The sequence below is a fragment of the Rhinolophus sinicus genome, chromosome 1, assembly GCF_057876585.1.
Source record: "Rhinolophus sinicus isolate RSI-liver-muscle chromosome 1, RSI-T2T, whole genome shotgun sequence".
NCBI lineage: Eukaryota > Metazoa > Chordata > Mammalia > Chiroptera > Rhinolophidae > Rhinolophus > Rhinolophus sinicus.
Genome location: NC_142501.1, coordinates 82,927,066 through 82,945,734, shown reverse-complemented (window position 1 = coordinate 82,945,734; position 18,669 = coordinate 82,927,066).

Sequence of the window (18,669 nt, the reverse complement as noted above, 5' to 3'; positions counted from 1 at the left end):
TTATCACATAATCATCTCATTTTTATTTTCTTTAAACAGCCTGAGTTTTCATTTCTTAGATGAGTAGATAGAGGGCATGGAAGTCTCTGTGATTTCTTTGTGGTCACTCATCTGGGACAGGGACATCCTAATCCTAGGCTTCCAAACCCAGGGCCCATCACATTATACTGATTCTGTGAGGAAGAGGTAAAAGTGAGAACTTCACATTTCTTAAGCCCAGATTTAAAAAATGAAAATTTCCTTCCACTACAACATGCTAAAGTAGCAGTGTGGGCTGTGTACATAGATCTGGAAGCACTATTTACCAATTGTGAGTCTTTGGTGGAGTTAAAATTAAACTTTCTAAGTTTCAGGGTCTTCATATTTCAGAAAGTGAATAATTGCCTCAGAAGGACTGTTGCACAGATAAAATAAGACCACATGAGGGGCTGTTCCATACTAGGCTCCCCAAAAGGGTAGCATTATTATTAACAGAGCAACAGTCCATATGAGTTACGGCAATTCAAAGAAGGGCAAGTATTGTATATTTAATCGGCTCAAGGAGGCATCAAGGAAGAAATGGAAATTAAATTGGTCTTTTGAGGAAGATAAGCTTCAGGTTGGCCAAAAAAACAAAACAAAACAAAACAAAACAAAACAAAACAGAGAGAATTCTAGAATTCTAGACAGAGGGGCAGAACAAAGGAAGGCAAGAAAGAGAATGGTGAAAATTGGAGGAAAATGAGATGATCAGTCTGACCAGGGAATACTTATGATGGGGAACCAAGGGAATGAGGCAAATCATTGAAATTATATTAATTGAAAGGGACTTGGATTCCAGGTTGGGAAAATGTGACTTTGGATTTGCCTTCTACCAATTTCTGAAGCAGGAGATAACATAATAGAAGTGATGTTTAGGGTAAAGAGCTCTAGATCTTAGCATATGTTAGATGGAAAGAATTCAAAATAGGAGCCAGGGCATAGGTTATTGAAATCACTACTACAAAGGTAAAATGATCAGCTTAACTAGTGGGAAACAGACAAAATGATTCTTGGTGTGTCTCCTCTGGTGTCTGATAGGAATGTCAAAATCAACATTTCTACAACTACCTCAGATAAAATTGCCACCTTCTAATCTCTCTCCTTATCCTATCAACCATTTTGACACCCAAATCTAGGAATTATCTTTAACCCTATATTATCCCACCATGTAATCCATTCAGTTATAAAGTCCTGAAATTCTGCTTGGGAAAGTATTGGCCACTGCAAATATTCACTGAGCATCTCCTCTGAAGTCGGTACCGGGATATAGTGGTGGATGTGTGGCTTACAGTCTAGCATAGAAAGCAGATGTTGAACAGATATCCTGGGTTTGGATACAAGGTCCCATTTTTGTGTATCACCGGGCTGTGAATCCTGACGTGAAGGGTCAATGAAGGCTTTTCTGGGAAAATGACATTAAAATCGAAACCTAAAGGATTAAAAGGAGTTAAGTAATGTAAAAGAAGTAACAAATTCCAGAAGGAAGGAATATCACCTGAAATGGTCCTGAGTCAATAAAGGACATGGCACCTGGAGGAAAACAGAGAATTTCATGGAACTAATAGATGACCAGTTCTGTGTGTCTTTTGCTGAATTACCAAAATCGTTTCCTCATTTTCTTTCTTTCTCTCTTGGACTACTCTCATCAGTTTTTCAACTTGCAGCTAGAGTGACCTTCTAAAATACAAACCTCATTAGGCTACAGATTCTACAATGGTTCCCCAATGCCTACTCAGTAAAGGTCAAATTCCCAGTATGGTACACAGGAATCCTTCTGTTTCCTTCCCCGTGTCTTCTACTCCCTCCAACCATAAGTGCCAATCCTACTTTTTATGGCTCTTCAAAGGACTCATGCCTGTTCACCTACTTATGTCTTTGCCAAATGCTATTTCCCCTACCTAGAATGCATTTATTTGCTTGGAAAATTCCTACTCATCTTTTAGTGGAACTCAAATGCCACATTCTCTAAGCCAGATGTCAGCAAACTATAGTCCATGAACCATATCCAACCCCTGCCTGTCAATGTACAACCTATGAGCTAAAACTGGTTTTACATTTTTGAGGTTGAAATAAAATAAAAAAGAAGAATACCATTTTTGTGGTATGTGACAATTTTATCAAGTTCAAATTTCAATGGCCATCAATGCAGCTCTATTGGAACACAAGCATGTTCATTGGTTTACATATTGCCTATGGCTACTCAATAAATATTTATGGAAAAAATGAATGACTATGAATTGGGTCATGGCCATGGAAGGTGAGAATGAATGTGGAACGTGTTGAGTACTGAACTGATATTTTCATACTCACATCACCAATTTGTGCTACTTTTCTTTAAGACTTTTAACTGAATTTAAAAAATGTAATAAAATCAGGAATCATTTCATTCAAATGCCAGAAAACATAAGAGAAGTTTGACTAAAGCAGAGGGGCTATATTGCATATGAATGTCTTAAAAGCTCCAGTAACTAACTCTGAACATTTATTACCCTGAGTACCATTTCCTGACTTTTATAGAAGCCGTTCTGGGCTGGATAGTCACACTTGCTGATGATTTTGTGTGCTCTTGAGCCAACTGCTCTTTTCATCTTTTCTTGCCGCTGACTTATTTGCCTTTTGTATATGAAGTTACATTTCACTCGTTTGAAAAGCAAGAATAGATATTATCACAGGGTAAGAAATTAAAAAGCATCCCTGTATTTAAGAGAAACAGATACACACACACTCCAGAGAATATGTAGGAGATAATGTTTTCTCAATACAATGGAGAGTCCAACTTTCACCAAGGATTTATCTATTACTGAGATTTAGACCAGTTTGGTCATTTTCATTGAAATGTGGAGATGGAATCTTCAGACTTCCATTTCCAAGAAGGATTTGTGAAGCACCCTAGGAATTATTCTGAACAAAAAGAGAGTATAGAGACTAAGATTAAAGCAGCAGAGCTTTGGTGGTCATAGAGGAGAGGTAACTGAAGCAGGGCATTTGCCCTTTTAACTGTCTGCCAGACCAGGCCTCATGGACTCATCTCCAGTCCTTATATGTGAGTGAAGTTAAACCTGAAAAGACAGATTTTCAGGATCTCGAGTCATAACAGCATCGCTTTATATCCTTTTCAAGACAGTGCATTAAAAGAAAGAGAAAGGAAAGGAAAGGAAAGAAAAGAGAAAAGAAAAGAAAATGGTGGGAGGGAAGGAGAAAAGCCTTCCTTCTCACTTGGCAACCTTGAGTTTAGAACAGATTTGTGCTTCAATAGCCATGCCAGAAGCACAAGCTGTGACCCTGACCACTTACACAGGTACCTGCTGAGGAGTTCTGTGCAAAGAAAGCCGTACCCAGTAGTGTCAGCGAATCAGCTCACAGGTCTCTGGGAACACATGAGGGCCATCTAAACATGGAAGGTCAAAAGTTTCCTCGAGGATGACCTAGATAACTTGAGACCTATACAAAGGACCAGGGAGGGGGAGAAACATCTACTATAAAGGTTTCACCATGATGAAGATCATGGCACATGTGGGGAACAGAAATTCATTTAATTCTTACCACAACTTTATGAAATGAGTATAATGGTTATCTCCATTTACAAATGAGGAACTGAAGCATAGAGAGCTGAAGTAATGTGCCTTAAGTTACTCAGCTAAAAAGTGGAAGATCTAGTATCTAAACCCAAGCAGACCAATTCCCAGGTCTGTCATCCTAACCTCTACTGTATAACATTACTAATTAACACCTTTAATTAAACATGTATTGTAAGTCATGTACCATATTAAGGGCTTTATATATATTATCTGATTTAAATATGTTCCAGTTACCTCTTGTTTTGTACCACAAGTTTACAACTCATTTATTTTGCTCATGAGTCTGCAATTTGGGCTAAGTTCTGTGAGGAAGCTTTGTCTCTGCCTCACCCAGTGACGGTCAGAAGAATTTGCTATCAAGATGGCTCACCATCATGCTGGCAAGTTAGAAGGAGCCACAGCTGAGGACCAGGAGCCTTAGTGCCTCTTCACTGGGTGTCACCCTGAGGTCCGGGGTTCCTCATAGCTCATGGCTGGGTTTCAAGGTCAATCACCCCAAGAGACAGCCAGGTAGAAGCTGTATTAGTTTTTATGACCAGCCTCAAAAATCACAAAGATGGCTGGAAAAGTCATAAAGGTCTGTTCAGGTTCAAGGGGAGGGACATAGACTCCACCTCTAGGAAACAGGTTCTGGAAGCAAAGGTGAAATCAGGAATATTGTTGCAGCCATTTAGGGAAAATACATTAATTTGCATTATCTGATTTAATCTTCATAATAAACCTATGATGAGGGTATTATTGTCATGATTTTGAAGATGGAAACTTAGGCTCAGAAAGCCATGTAGCTGGTACATGGTGGGACGGGGACATGTTTCTGATTCAGTATTTATGCCTTGTCTCCAGCTTCAGGTGTTGCCTTCTTTCTTAAGTTTCCCCTAATTACTACTTTCTCAACAAAATTACTTCTTCTTTATAATATTTCATGATATTGTTTTTACATGTATATATGATTTTATGCATCACACTGATGTGTTTGAAAACGTAGGGTGTTAGAAACTGACATTAAAACACATGAACTTTGGAGCCAGACCTCTTGGGTTCAAACTTTAGCCCTGCCACTTTGGGCTAGTTGTTTGATCATAGATGGCCACTTGGCCTCTCTCAGGTTTCTCATCTTCAAAATAAAGACAATAACACCAACAGCTTATGTAATTTGCAAAGACTAAATGAGATCATTATAAACTGCTTAGAACAGTGCCTGGCATATAGTAATTGCTATATTAATGTTAGGTATTATTCTGGATTTAATTACAGTTGGCTTCCATATCCATGGATTCTGCATCCACAGATTCAACCAAATGCAGATCAAAAACTTTAGAAAAAAATGGTACATTATTGGCGATGTGCACTATGTAGTGAGGCTTCCAATGGCTGCATCTGTACTGAACAGGTAGGCTTCACACATCTTCTTGTCATTATTCCCAAAACCATAAAATATAACAACTGTTTTCATAGCTTTTACATTGTATTAGGTATTACATGTAATCTAGAGGTGATTTAAAATATACGAGATGATGTGTGTAGGCTATAGGCAAATAATATGTCATTTTATATAAAGGACTTAAGCATCATGAATTTTGGTATCTGTGGGGGTCCTGGAACCAATCCCCAGCAGATACTAAGGGATAACTGTATTTGAATGTCTGTTTCTTCCGTGAGGTGGTTAGCTTTGAAGGGCAGAGCTCCATCTTATTCTTCTTTTTACTTCAGAGTTTAGTCCAGGACTTCAATATAGACTAATTGTACTAAATAGAGTTTTGTCATTTGATTTGTTTTGTTCAATGAGTTCTCAAATTTCAAGTAATCAATTTTTTTATTAAATTGTCCTTTAGGAGAAAAGGCATATTTATAAGTAAACCAAATGTTATTGGGAACTTCGTCACAAAAGTTGATACACATCATATATGTAGAATCAGTCCTATATTCTACACCTTTTTTATTTACTACTTGAATTACATTTTTTAAAAAATTAAAGCTTATTGGGGTGACAATTATTAGTGAAGTTACATAGATTTCAGGTGTACAATTCTGTAATACATTATCATATCTCACCTTGTATGTTCACCACCCAGAGTCAGTTCTCTTTCCATAACCATATATTAAACCCCGTTTACCCTCTTCTAGAGCCCCCTTTCCCCCTTACCTCTGATAACCCCTAAACTATTGTCTATGAGTTTTCGTTCCTTCATTTGTTTGTCTTGTTCTTTTGCTATTCTCAGTTTTATATACCACATATCAGTGAAATCATATGGTTCTCTACTTTTTTCTGTCTGACTTATTTCACTTAGCATTATAATCTCAAGATCCATCCATATTATCACAAATGGTACTATTTCATCTTTTCTTACATCCGAATAGTATTCCACTGTGTATATATACCACAACTTCTTTATCCATTCATCTTTCGAAGGACATTTTGGTTGTTTCTATGTCTTGGCCACCATAAATAAAGCTGCAATGAACATTGGAGCACACTTGTCTTTATGCATACACTTTTAGGTAAGGAAAGATTATCTACCCAGATATTTTTGGGTCACATTGTAATTTTATTATTTGAGGAACCTCCACACTGCCTTCCATAGTGGCTGCGCCAATCTGCATTCCCACTAGCAGTGTATGAGGGTTCCTTTTTCTACCCAGATTTTTTTGGGTCATATTGTAATTCTATTTTTTGAGGAACCTCCACACTGCCTTCCATAGTGGCTGCACCAATCTGCATTCCCACTAACAGTGTATGAGGGTTCCTTTTTCTCCACAGCCTCTCCAGTACTTGTTATTACTTTTCTTGTTGATGATAGCCTTTCTAACTGGGGTGAAGTGATATCTCATTGTGGTTTTTATTTTCATTTCTCTGATGATTAGTGATGTTGAGTCTTTTTCCATGTCTGTTTGCCGTTTGTATGTCCTCTTTGGAGAAATGTCTCTTTAGGTCATCTGCCATTTTTCAATTGGGTTGTTTATATTTTTGTTGTTGAGTTCCTTCTTTATTTTGTTGATGGTTTCTTTTGCTGTGCAGAAGCTTTTAAGTTTGATATAGTCCCATTCATTTATTTTAGCTTTTACTTCCCTTGCCTTTGGAGTCAAATTCATAAAATGCTCTTTGAACCCAAGGTCCGTAAGTCTAGTACCTATGTTTTCTTCTATACAGTTTATTGTTTCAGGTCTTATGCTTAAGTCTTTGATCCATTTTGAGTTAATTTTGGTGACAGATAGCAGTCCAGTTTCATTCTTCTGCGCGTGGCTTTCCAATTCTGCCAGCACCATTTATTGAAGAGGCTGTCTTTTCTCCATTGTATGCTTTTTGCTTCTTTGTCAAAAATTATCTGTCCATATTTGTGTGGGTTTATTTCTGTGTTCTCAATTCTATTCCATTGGTCTGTGCATCTGTTTTCCTGACAATACTATGCTGTTTTGATTATTGTTGCCCTGTAGCACAAGCTAAAGTCAGGGAGTGTAGTACCTCCGGCATTGTTCTTTATTCTTAGGATTGCTTTTGCTATTCAGGGTCTTTTGTGGTTCCATACAAATGTGATCACTTTTTGTTTTATTTCTTTAAAAAATGCCATTGGGATTTTTGATGAGGATTGCATTAAATCTGTATATTGGTTTCTGTAATACGGCCATTTTAAATATGTTGATTCTTCCAACCCATGGGCACGAAGTGTCTTTCCATTTCTTTGTGTCTTCTTCAATTTCTTTAAAAAATGTCTTATAGATTTCAGCATATAGGTCTTTCACATTCTTGGTTAAGTTTATTCCTAGGCATTTTATTATTTTTGTTGCAATTGCAAAAGGAATTTTTTTTTTTTAATTTCTTTTTCTGAGATTTCATTGTTAGCATAAGGAATGCAATGAACTTTTGTACGTTGATTTTGTAGCCGGCAATTTACTGTTTCTAATAAGTGGAGTCTTTAGAGTTTTCTATATATATAGCATCATGTCACCTGCAAAGAGTGACAATTTAACTTCTTCATTCCCAATTTGAATGCCTTTTATTTCTTTCTCTTTCCTGATTGCTCTGGCAAGGACTTCCAACACTATGTTGAAAAGCAGAGGTGATAGGGGACAGCCCTGTCATGTTCCTGAACATAGAGCAAAGGGCTTCGGTTTTTCACCATTAATTATGATATTAGCTGAGGGTTTGTCATATATGGCAAAGGTGTTTTCCTTTTATACCTATTTTATTAAGTGTTTTAATCATAAATGGATCTTGTATCTTGTCAAACGCTTTTATGCATCAATTGATATAATCATATGATTTTTGTCTTTTATTTTGTTTATGAGAGGTATCACATTGATGGATTAGCATATGTTGAACCATCCTTGTGCCCCTGGGATGAACCCCACTTGGTCGTGATGAATAATCCTTTTAATGCATTATTGCATTCGATTTGCTAGAATTTTTTTCAGGATTTTTGCGTCTGTATTCATCAGAGATATTGGTCTGTAGTTTTCCTTTTTTGTGTTATCCTTACCAGGTTTTAATATCAGGGTAATGTTGGCCTCATAAAATGAGTTTGGGAGTACTGTCTCTTCTTCAGTTTTTTGGAAGAGTTTGAGCAGGACTGGTATTAGATCCTCTTTGAAGGTTTGGTAGAATTTACTAGTGAAGCCATCTGGTCCCGAACTTTTGCTTTTGGGAAGATTTTGGATGAGTGATTTAATTTCCTTACTGGTGAGCAGTCTATTTAGATTTTCCAGTTCTTCATGATTCGGCCTAGGAAGGCTATATGTTTCTAAGAACTTGTCCATTTCTTCTAGGTTATTGAATTTGGTGGCATATAGTCCTTCATAGTATTCTTGGATGATCCTTTGTATTTCTGTGGCATCCCTGATAACTTCCTCTCTTTGATTTCTGATTTTGTCTATTAGTGTCTTTTCTTTGTTTATCTTGAGTTTTTTAACCATAAGAGTCTAGCCAAGGATTTGTGAATTTTATTAATCTTTTCAAAGAACCAGGTCTTTGTCACATTAATTTTTCCTATTGTCTTTTTGTTCTCTATTTCATTTAGTTCTGTTCTAGATGGCTCTAGAAAGGTAGGTGGAGCCAGATCAAGAAATACCCATGGGCAGTATCAGTGAAGATATTGTAAGATTTAAAAAGAGAGATTAATGAAATGATCAAATTTGTAATCTTAAAAACCACTCTGACTCCCAGGGCAAAGCCACAGGCTGTGAAAGACACTGCACATCTAAGAACTGAAGGTAATTTTCTATGGCTGGAGTCTAGGGCTTGAGGTGGGGAATTTTGGGGAATGCAGGTTGGAGTCAGGTCCTGAAGAAAGTCCCCTTTGTCTCATGGAAAGACATGCATTTGATTCAGCAGGGAATATGGACATACTGACGGCTTACATGCAGGAGCATAACATGTTCAGATGACAAGAATCATGCTAAAAAGATTCATGCATATTGAGATATATAAATAATGGATTGACAATTTTTATAAATATTTCATTAAAAGTTGGAGGAAAAACCTATGCATTTCAATTAACCAGAACTACCTATTTCTGCTTTCCAGTTATTTGATGTTTTTGTTGAGGCCCTCAAATGTAAAAAAAAAAACTGAACTCAGACATGATAGAGTAAGCAATTAAGACTGCCATAGAATGGCAGGTGGCATGAAGGATTCTCTGGTAAACCTATGTGAACTCTCCAAGGAAATGCCTGGGCATACACATACTAGAATGGTGCCTGCCTATGTGATGCAACCTAATGCTGCCTCTACTTGCTACAATTTTACTTTGTGCCTCTAGGTGGTAATTACAGAATGTTTGATCTTAGTCAATAAAATACTCTTCAATTTCCTCTGAAGACATCAGAGATGTACTTACTATAGTAAAAATATTTTCCCATGCCACTATTTGAATTTCAAACATACATGTCTAGTCATTCAATTTCTAGCTATTTACACTGGCTTTTTAACATATATATTAAGTGCAAATTAAAAATATAAGAACATCACTCATGTTTCTGGAGGAAAGATGGATGGATGTTCAGTAAATAACAGCTGATCTTACAGAAGTTGTGCTGATGAAGCTCATGAAGGTTAACTTCTCGATCAATCTACAATGCCTGTCTCCCATGACAGGTTATATTCTGGAGCTCATATTAAACAGATGATGTAAGAAACATCTACGTTCGAATTTGAGAGTTAGCTTTGAAAATAAAGTGGAATCCTACTGTAATAATTTCCTTAATACCTTGTCTCATACATATCATGGTCCAATTTCTGCCCAATTTATTATAACCACCCATCTTGGAGTTTCTCTGTAAAACTGGAAGAAGTCCTTTTTCATCCACCCCCTGTGTTACAAAGAGGTACATTCTATTTAATAACTTATGAGGCTGCTATTTGTAAATACACCTGTAGCAATGGTAGCTGTGGGAGAGAGACAAAGATCTTGCATTTGTCCAATGATTTTGTAATTAAACTTCATCGATACATTCACCAAGAATGGGAAAAAAAGGATCACTCTGAACTCAACGCCATTGCCACCTTGGAAATGTGAATCAGTTTGTATCCTTGTTAATTTGGTGAAATATACAGCTCTAACTTTGGATGTTGAGTGTTTTCTGTTTACTACATTACACTGTGTTATATGACACTAAACAGCAGGCTAAATAAATATGACTTTTAAATGTAAATGATACTGTTCTTATATGTTCGGTAAAAAATATATTTGAAAAAAGTGAAAGAACTCATGTTTTTTGTCAAATGTCATCAAAACACCAGAATCAAGTCTGGTAAAGGATATAATTGATATAGTTTGTAATAAAAATTGAAGTGATGTTCTGAAAATGCATTAGTAACAGTGTTAGAATTTGAATTCACTCATCAACATAAAAGGCAATTAAAATACTTTATTTTGTTTCTGAGAAATATAGACTAGCAGCAAATCAAGAAGAGAGGTATGGCAGCTCCACTTTCAAATGGCACATAACCTTGAGGAGATTAGCTATGTATATTGTAAGTTAAATAACAGAGTGGTTGAACATACCAGACCACAGAAAAATGGATGCCACAATGCAAGCACTGTATGTGATTAAATAGGAATCAAATTAGTGGTAAAGACATTAAGTGCTATGAGATCATACACTACAGACTGCAGTGTATTGGTGCTGTAAAGAAAACTTCATAGGGAAGTTAGAAATTAATAGGCATTAAAGCACTAGTAGGAAATGGGCAGTTGGAGAAGCAAGGGAAAGACTTCAGAAGGGAGAGGTGGGAAATGGGGGTAGGCATAAGGTAACAGAATTGAGGGCAAGAAGGAGGGGGCGGCCTGCATTAACAGCAGGCAGTGACTGAATTAGTCTGGACACAATCATCTGGATTCAAATATTTGTGAAGGGAAATAGTGAGAAGTGGGTTGGAATGTTAGGCTGAGGAACATGTGGGGTTCCTTTAGTCAAACTCTTATAGAAACGTACACTTGAAACCTATATAATTTTACTAACCATTGTCACCCCAATAAATTTAATAAAGAAAGATTATTCCACGGAATGGTAGTCTTTCACTTCTCGTGACCTTTGATGGTATGTGGACTTCCGGTAAAGTGGGCTGGATGTAGTTAATTCCCTTGTTCAGTTCATCTTCTCATGTTCCGAATCAAAGTGTGGAGCTTGGTACCAACTGGCTTTTCCAAAACAAGAATGCAGATGGCTGCAAAATTGGTTTCTGGAACGTGCATCTCAGTTTGTCTTTTATCTCAACTGTCTATTGGGCATTTACACTTTGAAATCCTGCTACTCCTCCCTCTAATTGGGTCCAAAATGAAATTCTTCCCTGTTCTGGATGCTCATCATCCCTGTATTTGTTGGAGGCACTGCGAGGCAGTTTCATCATCACAGCTGTCTGCGCTAAGAGCTGTTTTCCAATATATAAAATGACACTACAATTTATCACCTACATTCAATGAGTACTATCAGTAACTGCATTGGTACAACAAATATAAACCAGGAAACCAGAATTAATAGTCACCATGTGTAATTTTTCTGTCATTAAATTCTGTCAATTCTTTAATTTGATTTTTCTCCGTTCCTTTTTATTGCTTCTGCCCCACCCATATAATCAGTTCTATAGCATCTGCCTCACTTTCTTGCTAGTCTTCTGCCCCTCCCTTTGGTGATAATTATACCCAAATCTCTATTTCTAGAGCCACTTTGCTGCTCAAGAAGCTACAGTGAATCTTCAGTGTTTCTCCCCAAAAGAATAAACTACTCTTTCTGGCTTTGAAGGACTGGCTTAATCTGTATCTACCTTCCTGCTATTATCTCTACTATTAATACTAACAAACTGCTCACAACACTGGACTGGATTCCCCAGAATGTCTTTCTTTTCTTTTTTGCTTTTGCAAATGCTATGTGGACAGCCTAGAATGTCCACATCTATATCACCATGGCTTTCTTTTTTCACTTCTAATCAAGTTGTATGTAATCTTTAAGAATTGTGTCAATCCTGCTTCCTTTCTTAGAGACTTGTCTAATACTGAACTCTCTCCTTCAAACTTCTTAATAACCTTGCATTTAATCCTTGATAAACCACTTAGCTTTTGTGTTTACACTCCCTTTTAAGTTAATGTTCTTAAACAAATTTCTTTAGCTAGATTTTTAATTCCTTGAGGATACAGAATAGGGTATCATATGTCATTCATATAAAGTGTGTTTTCAAATATATGATGAAAGATATCTTTCCCATCAAAATTGCTTCCTTTCCCCTCCTGTCTGTGATCTCCCATGGCCACTTCTAGAAAGCAAAACAAGACAAAAAAAAAAAAAAAAAAAAAAAAGGAAAGAAAGAAAGTAGCTGTTTTATTTAATTTCATAATCATGTACTGATAAAATACCGATAAAATTTAAAGCAATGGTATCCTCTCCTTTCTATGTGAAATAAATAAATATCAATACATGGCAGTATTGATGTTTTATGTCTTCAATATCTATGCCAAACTCAGCCAAATCATTTTCAAAAGACAAATAGTTTGCTCTCCTATGCATAAATGACTCATATACAAATAATTTCTGACTGGCATTATTCCTGGGGAAATTGAAATCTGGCATTATTCCCTGTGCTTTAAATTTTTGCACATTTCAATTGATTGCCTTATATAAACCTAAAGCTAGCAGCTGATTCTCTGCCGGGTCCACCCTGTGGCTCACTGGCTCGGCTGTTTACCCCAGCCTCTGTGGCTTAGTCACGGTGGTTCTTGATTCAGTGTCTATGATAAATGGAACTGAGGGTGGCTCAGAAACTCTGAACCTCAGGAAAGTGGGAGCAACAATTCCAGGTTATTATCAGGCCATTACCAAGGTAGTTCCTTCCCAGGGTTCCAAAGTAGGCCACACCTTGCCTTGCTTTCCCCCTCAACTTCTAGAATGTGCTTTTCTTCTGAATCCTACTAGTCAGGAAGGGAGGAAACGTTGATATCCTACTTCTGACTTCTATTTTGTTTTTCCTATTATTCCCTGGGCATGAAAAAGGGGTACGTTTTTTCTTTTCTTTAGCTACCCTCCTTCTTTCCGATTTTAACAGTGGACTGGGCACTCTAAAGAGTAGATTTGGGTCTTTAATATGGTACAAGAGACAGCAGATGCTCCCCACACACAAAGCCAGCCTTTCATCACCATTATCTTACAAAGAGGCTAAGTCCCAGCCTTCTCCTGGATCACAAATTAAGATCCATCACTTTAATATTTGAAAAACAAATATCTAGATTATTCGTGAATTAGATAAAGTACTTCTTTTTTATTGACAGAAAAAAATCCTCCGAAAACATACTCCTGTGTACTCCTGTGTGAAGGCAATGGTTTTCATAATTAGATCCTAGTAGCAATATGTAGTTATAAAATTGTTTCTTATGATTCTACAGAGTCATAGGGCAGTTATAACCATGTGTGGTTATAAAAATTCAAAGCTTAAGCTTGAATGCTCAATGCAGTTACCCCACCTATTTTAAAAGAAGTTAAAAATACCAGCTTTCTATATAATGTCATTTTGAGCAATAATTATTGTTAACTGTTAATTACTAATCTGTTGCATCCTAAAATGATTCTCTCAGAACAATGACATGGATAACATACAGCTGGAGTTTTAAGAGAAGGAAGCAGCCTGATAACTCTTTGGTTATTTTCTCTTTTCCTTTTAATTCAATGCCCATTTATTCAGAATTTATTAAAAATCTACTCTGAACCAAGGTCTTCATGGCACGAAGCATAAGAGATGAAAGGTAATAAACATGGGTCCTCTACCAGAAGAGCTCATATATTTATTGTGTGCCAGACATTTTCTTTACTGTACTCCTCCTTTCTTTCATTTAGTTTCATAATACAATATCTTTCCAAACATATAGTAGGCATTTCTCTGAATGGTAAGTAGAAAAGAACAGAGTCTAACAGAATTCACTATTTTACCCAAAAGCTTAATGCTCCACGTTTCATTCATATGTTCAGTTGTTCATTCAAATTTTTGTATGTTCATTTGTTCATTCTTTCATTCAATAAACATTTACTAAGCAGTTGTTAGGCGTCAACTGCTATAGTTGTTTTCTGGACGCAAGCCATCGATCTCGGCCTACTAAGTCAGAATGCATGCTAGAGCTATAACAGAGTGGTAAGAAAATAAAACAAGGAGGGAGGGTCTGTCTGGGGTTGCTTGGGAACCCTTCACAGAAGAATGGATAACTTGAACTGATGTTGAAGAAATAGAAGAAAACGTACTAGTTAAGCAGGAAAGGGCAGTCTTATTCAAGTAAACCATATACACAGAGGTGTGAAGGCTTGAGAAAACATCATTTCTTTAAGCCTGGAATACAGACTGTGTCAAAGAACCTATTGCAATTTTGTTGGGCATAAAAACATGCCCAGTTAAAACATGACATTTCACAGCATTGGAAAGAGAGACAGTGGAAATGCAATGGCTGTATGCGATGTCAGAGGTAGTAGATGGGGGGATGGGGGTTATCACTGTGTGAGGGATATAAACGATAAATGTCTAACTATTACATTGTTTTGTACACCTGAAACAAATTAAAAAAAAACATACACAGAAAAACAAAACAACAACAAAAAACACATGACATTTCCTAGCTTTCCCTACAGATAAGAGTTAAGAATGGCAATGTAGCCCAGGCCTGGTTAATGAGTTAAAATTAGTTGTTGTGGAGTAAGACTTCCAAGCAAATTCCTTAAAAGGGGAGAGGCTCCGCTGGGATAGGCCCTTTGCCCTTTTCCCTTCCATTCTTCCCACTGGGGATGTAAACATAATGCCCAGAGGAAGAACAACGCCCTGTGGCCACAGTGTTAAAGGTGGCTGAGCAGAAAGATGCAAGGAGCTTGTAGCCCCAAGACAAGATAGAACAACTCCTTTGACCCTGCACTGTCTATCGTAGACTTCTCATTACCAGAGGGAAAAATCCCTTAACAAATTAAAGCCATTGGTTTTCAGGCTGGTGTTACTTAGGCAAACAGACGGTCGGAGTGAGCCTGAAGAGACTAGACGAGGCTGACCCTAAGGAGCCCTGCTTGGAGAGTTTGGGCTGTGTCTGGTGTGGGTTCTTAAACATCAGTATGTTGGACAATCACCAGATATACCTGCTAAACATGCACATTTCTGAGCCACACCCACACAGATCCTAATTCTGATTCCAGTTGTCTAGGTGGCACATAGAAATTTCAACTTTACTTTCTGATGCTGGTTCTAAGACCACATTTTAAACAAACAAACCAAACCCAACAAATGACTAAAAAATAAAAACCTTCTCAGCTTTGTGGATGTGGAGCAATGGGTGCATTTGCCGTGGAAGGTGAGATGGGTATTCTTTCTGTTTTTCTTTCTCTTCCTTCCATTTTCCTACAACACATCGGGAGACAAAACTGCTATTCACAGTTTACAAAATCCAAATCCATGACTTCTATTAAGGCTGATGAAGAGAATATTTTATGTTTAATTTAGCAACCCTTAAATACTGCTTACTGTACTACAGGCACTTGTTCTAAGAATTTAAATATTAATTCATTTAACTTTTATAAGAACTCTATGCAGTAGGAACCACTATTATCCCAATGAATAAATGTGGAAACTGAGGCATAAAGATGTGAAATAACTAGATAACACAGCTATTAAGTGACTATCCTACATCTCTAATCATAGATTTGTTATTTGCAGTTCCAACTACTGATCAGCGACCACAAGAAAAGTTCCATGATTTATTCAACGATGATGAGAATAAAGACATTACCACCTTATGGCTCTTCGGAGACATAAACATCTGGTGAAATGAAGAGCTTGTAATAAAAGCATCTAGCATAAATTTGAATCTCATGGGCTGTGATTTTGGTTCTGATAAACAAGTTACTTAGCTAGGCTAGCAAATCCCCAAACATCTGTTTCTTAGTTTCTGAATTTCTGGGGTTTATGAATTTGGAAATCCTCAAAGATCTGGAGCTGTCACCAATGTAAATATTTGGGGTTAGCATTTCCCCAAATATTTTTTTTTCCTTAAACGGTTTTTCCACAAGATGTTAAATTTTAAAGAGGCTTCCTGTTGAAATAAATTTGGGAAATATTAGGTGATACAAAGTCTTTACTGCAGGAATTATCCAAACCTTAATATGAAAAAGCCTACTGTAAACCTCCAAGAGAGAAATAAATGTAGCACCTCCTGAAAATTTGCCCATGGAATCGTTTTTTCTGAGTTTTAAGTGGTGATGTTGTTCCACAGACTACAATTCTAAAAATGATTGCTTATTGTGTATTTAAATTTAAAATTTTTATTTTGTACAACTTGAAGAAATATTTTTGGCAGAGCTATTCATAAAAGATTTCTTGCAAGCTGTGGGTACTCATCAATCTATGTAGTCATGTAGATCACAGAGTTGAGGAGGAATAAAAAGAGAGACTGAAAAATTGCTAAATGCAACTTTCTCTCCTTACCAGCACAAGAAAAGCACTGTTTTAGGAATAGTTCCTAAGTATTTATATTCGGTTTTACATTCCTTATAATTTATTGTAGCATTTTGTTTAAATTTTTTTTTTCTGTTCTCACCTACAGAGTTCTGCAGCTTTCCCTTTGAGCTCTACAAGATTAGTGTATCGTGTACTTTCCTGTTTCGTTTTTCTTTCTCTAATCTTAAAGCTGTAACTATAAAACATAAAAATGAAAATTTCATCACCTTCATCCAGCCAGTAGACATCTTTTTTCATCATCTGAAGTAAACGGGAGAAACAATCTTAATGTATGCAGGATAAAAATCAAATCACATTTTTCTTAATGAACTAAATGAGCTGAGAAATGTTCGTCGTGGAGAAACCGCAAGGCAAATAGTAAATAAATATGCCTGAACTTTTCTGCTAAGGAAAATGCTGTCATTAGTGTTGGTTCTTTACTATTTTGGTTTCATCAAACATGAAACAACATTTTAATAATCTGACTGTGTGAACTCAAGGCTCTGAAAGTATCGTTGGATTAAAGAAGAGATAAGGTAAAGCATTCATTCTGGATATTTTTCAATTAAATATTTTAGGTGATAAAAAACTTGCTCTTTAAAGGTAATAAAAAACTGATTAAGTCAACTAATTCAGTCTGGGTCATGTGTGGACTTGTTTAGTATCAGAACACTGAATTCTCACACAGTCTGATTAAAAATATTTCTCAATTAAATTCAGGTTTTCTCTTCTCTTTAGGGAATATGTGTTTCTTAGGGAAGGAATCTTTTGGAGTATTATTCTCATGTTATGACTCTTCCTCATGTGTCAGTGTATATGTGTGTGTCTCATTTTTTTTTTTCATTTTCATTATTGGAAAACAGGTCATTTTTTAATGTGAGATTTGTTTTTATTATTTTTTAAGAAAGGAAATAGCTACATATTAATATTAATTACTACTGTTATTCACTTATTCACAAATAGATTATGTAAAGAGGATCCAAAATGAATTAAAGACACTCCAAGTTGCCCCCAAGCAATGTCTTATCACCTGTGTAGATAGCGGTAACAGAAATTATAAATCCTATCAATGACATTATAAGATCTCCCCTAATAAATCAGAGTGCTCACTTCCCCACTCACCTCCAACAAAAATTCCCAGTCCTTTGTCTTTTTGTGATGGAATGAAAACTAAGTAAAATCTGAATATTGGCATATCTCCAAGTTTTCTCTTCTATGCCTGCCTTATATCTTTATATAGATATCACCTAGCTGTGATTTCCTAACAAAAAGTGGTACTCTCATACAAATAATTAATCAGTTTACCAAAGTTTTGCAGTGTCCTATTGGAAATGTATTCAAGACCAGAGCACGGTGCTAAAAGACCAAAGTCCTGTAATCCCAATCAATCAAAGAACAACATATGAAACATCTACTATGTACTTGTCATGATGTAATCAGTAATTGATGACCCAGGTTAATTTATTTTTTTACTGAGACTAATTAATTACCTTTCTGCTTGACCTTAGTTTGGATTTCTAACCGGAGTCCATTGGCTCTAACTGCACTCCCGTAGAAATACAGGGCAAATCATTGTTTTTAACCTAGATTTTTAAAAAAATTTAGATTATAATCTGTACTTTAGTCTTAAATCTGCAAGGCTAATTATTATTATCACCACAGTTATTAACATCTAGAGCTGTGCCTTTCAATCTAGTAGACACTAGCTATATATAGCTAGTGGGATCTTGAAATATGGTGAAGTCCAAAGTAAGATGTGCTGTAAGTGCAGAATGTATTCTAGATTTAGAAGACTTAATGCAAAAAGAATGTAAAATATCTCATTAATTTTAACTTGATTATGTATTGACATAATAATGTTTTGGATCTATTGGGTCATAAATAAAATGCAATGTTAAGATGAAATATTTTCACCAGTTTCTTGTTACTGTTTTAATGAGGGTGCTAGAATATTTGAAGTATATAAGTTCTTTGCATTGTGGTTTATATTATATTTCTCTAATACATTGAATTTCCAAATTTAGAGATGTATATTTCACCAGCACTACTGTAGAGCAATGTTTTGTTTATAAAATATTTGAAGTAGTATTATTAATGAATAATATTTAAGAGGCTGAAAAGTATGATGGA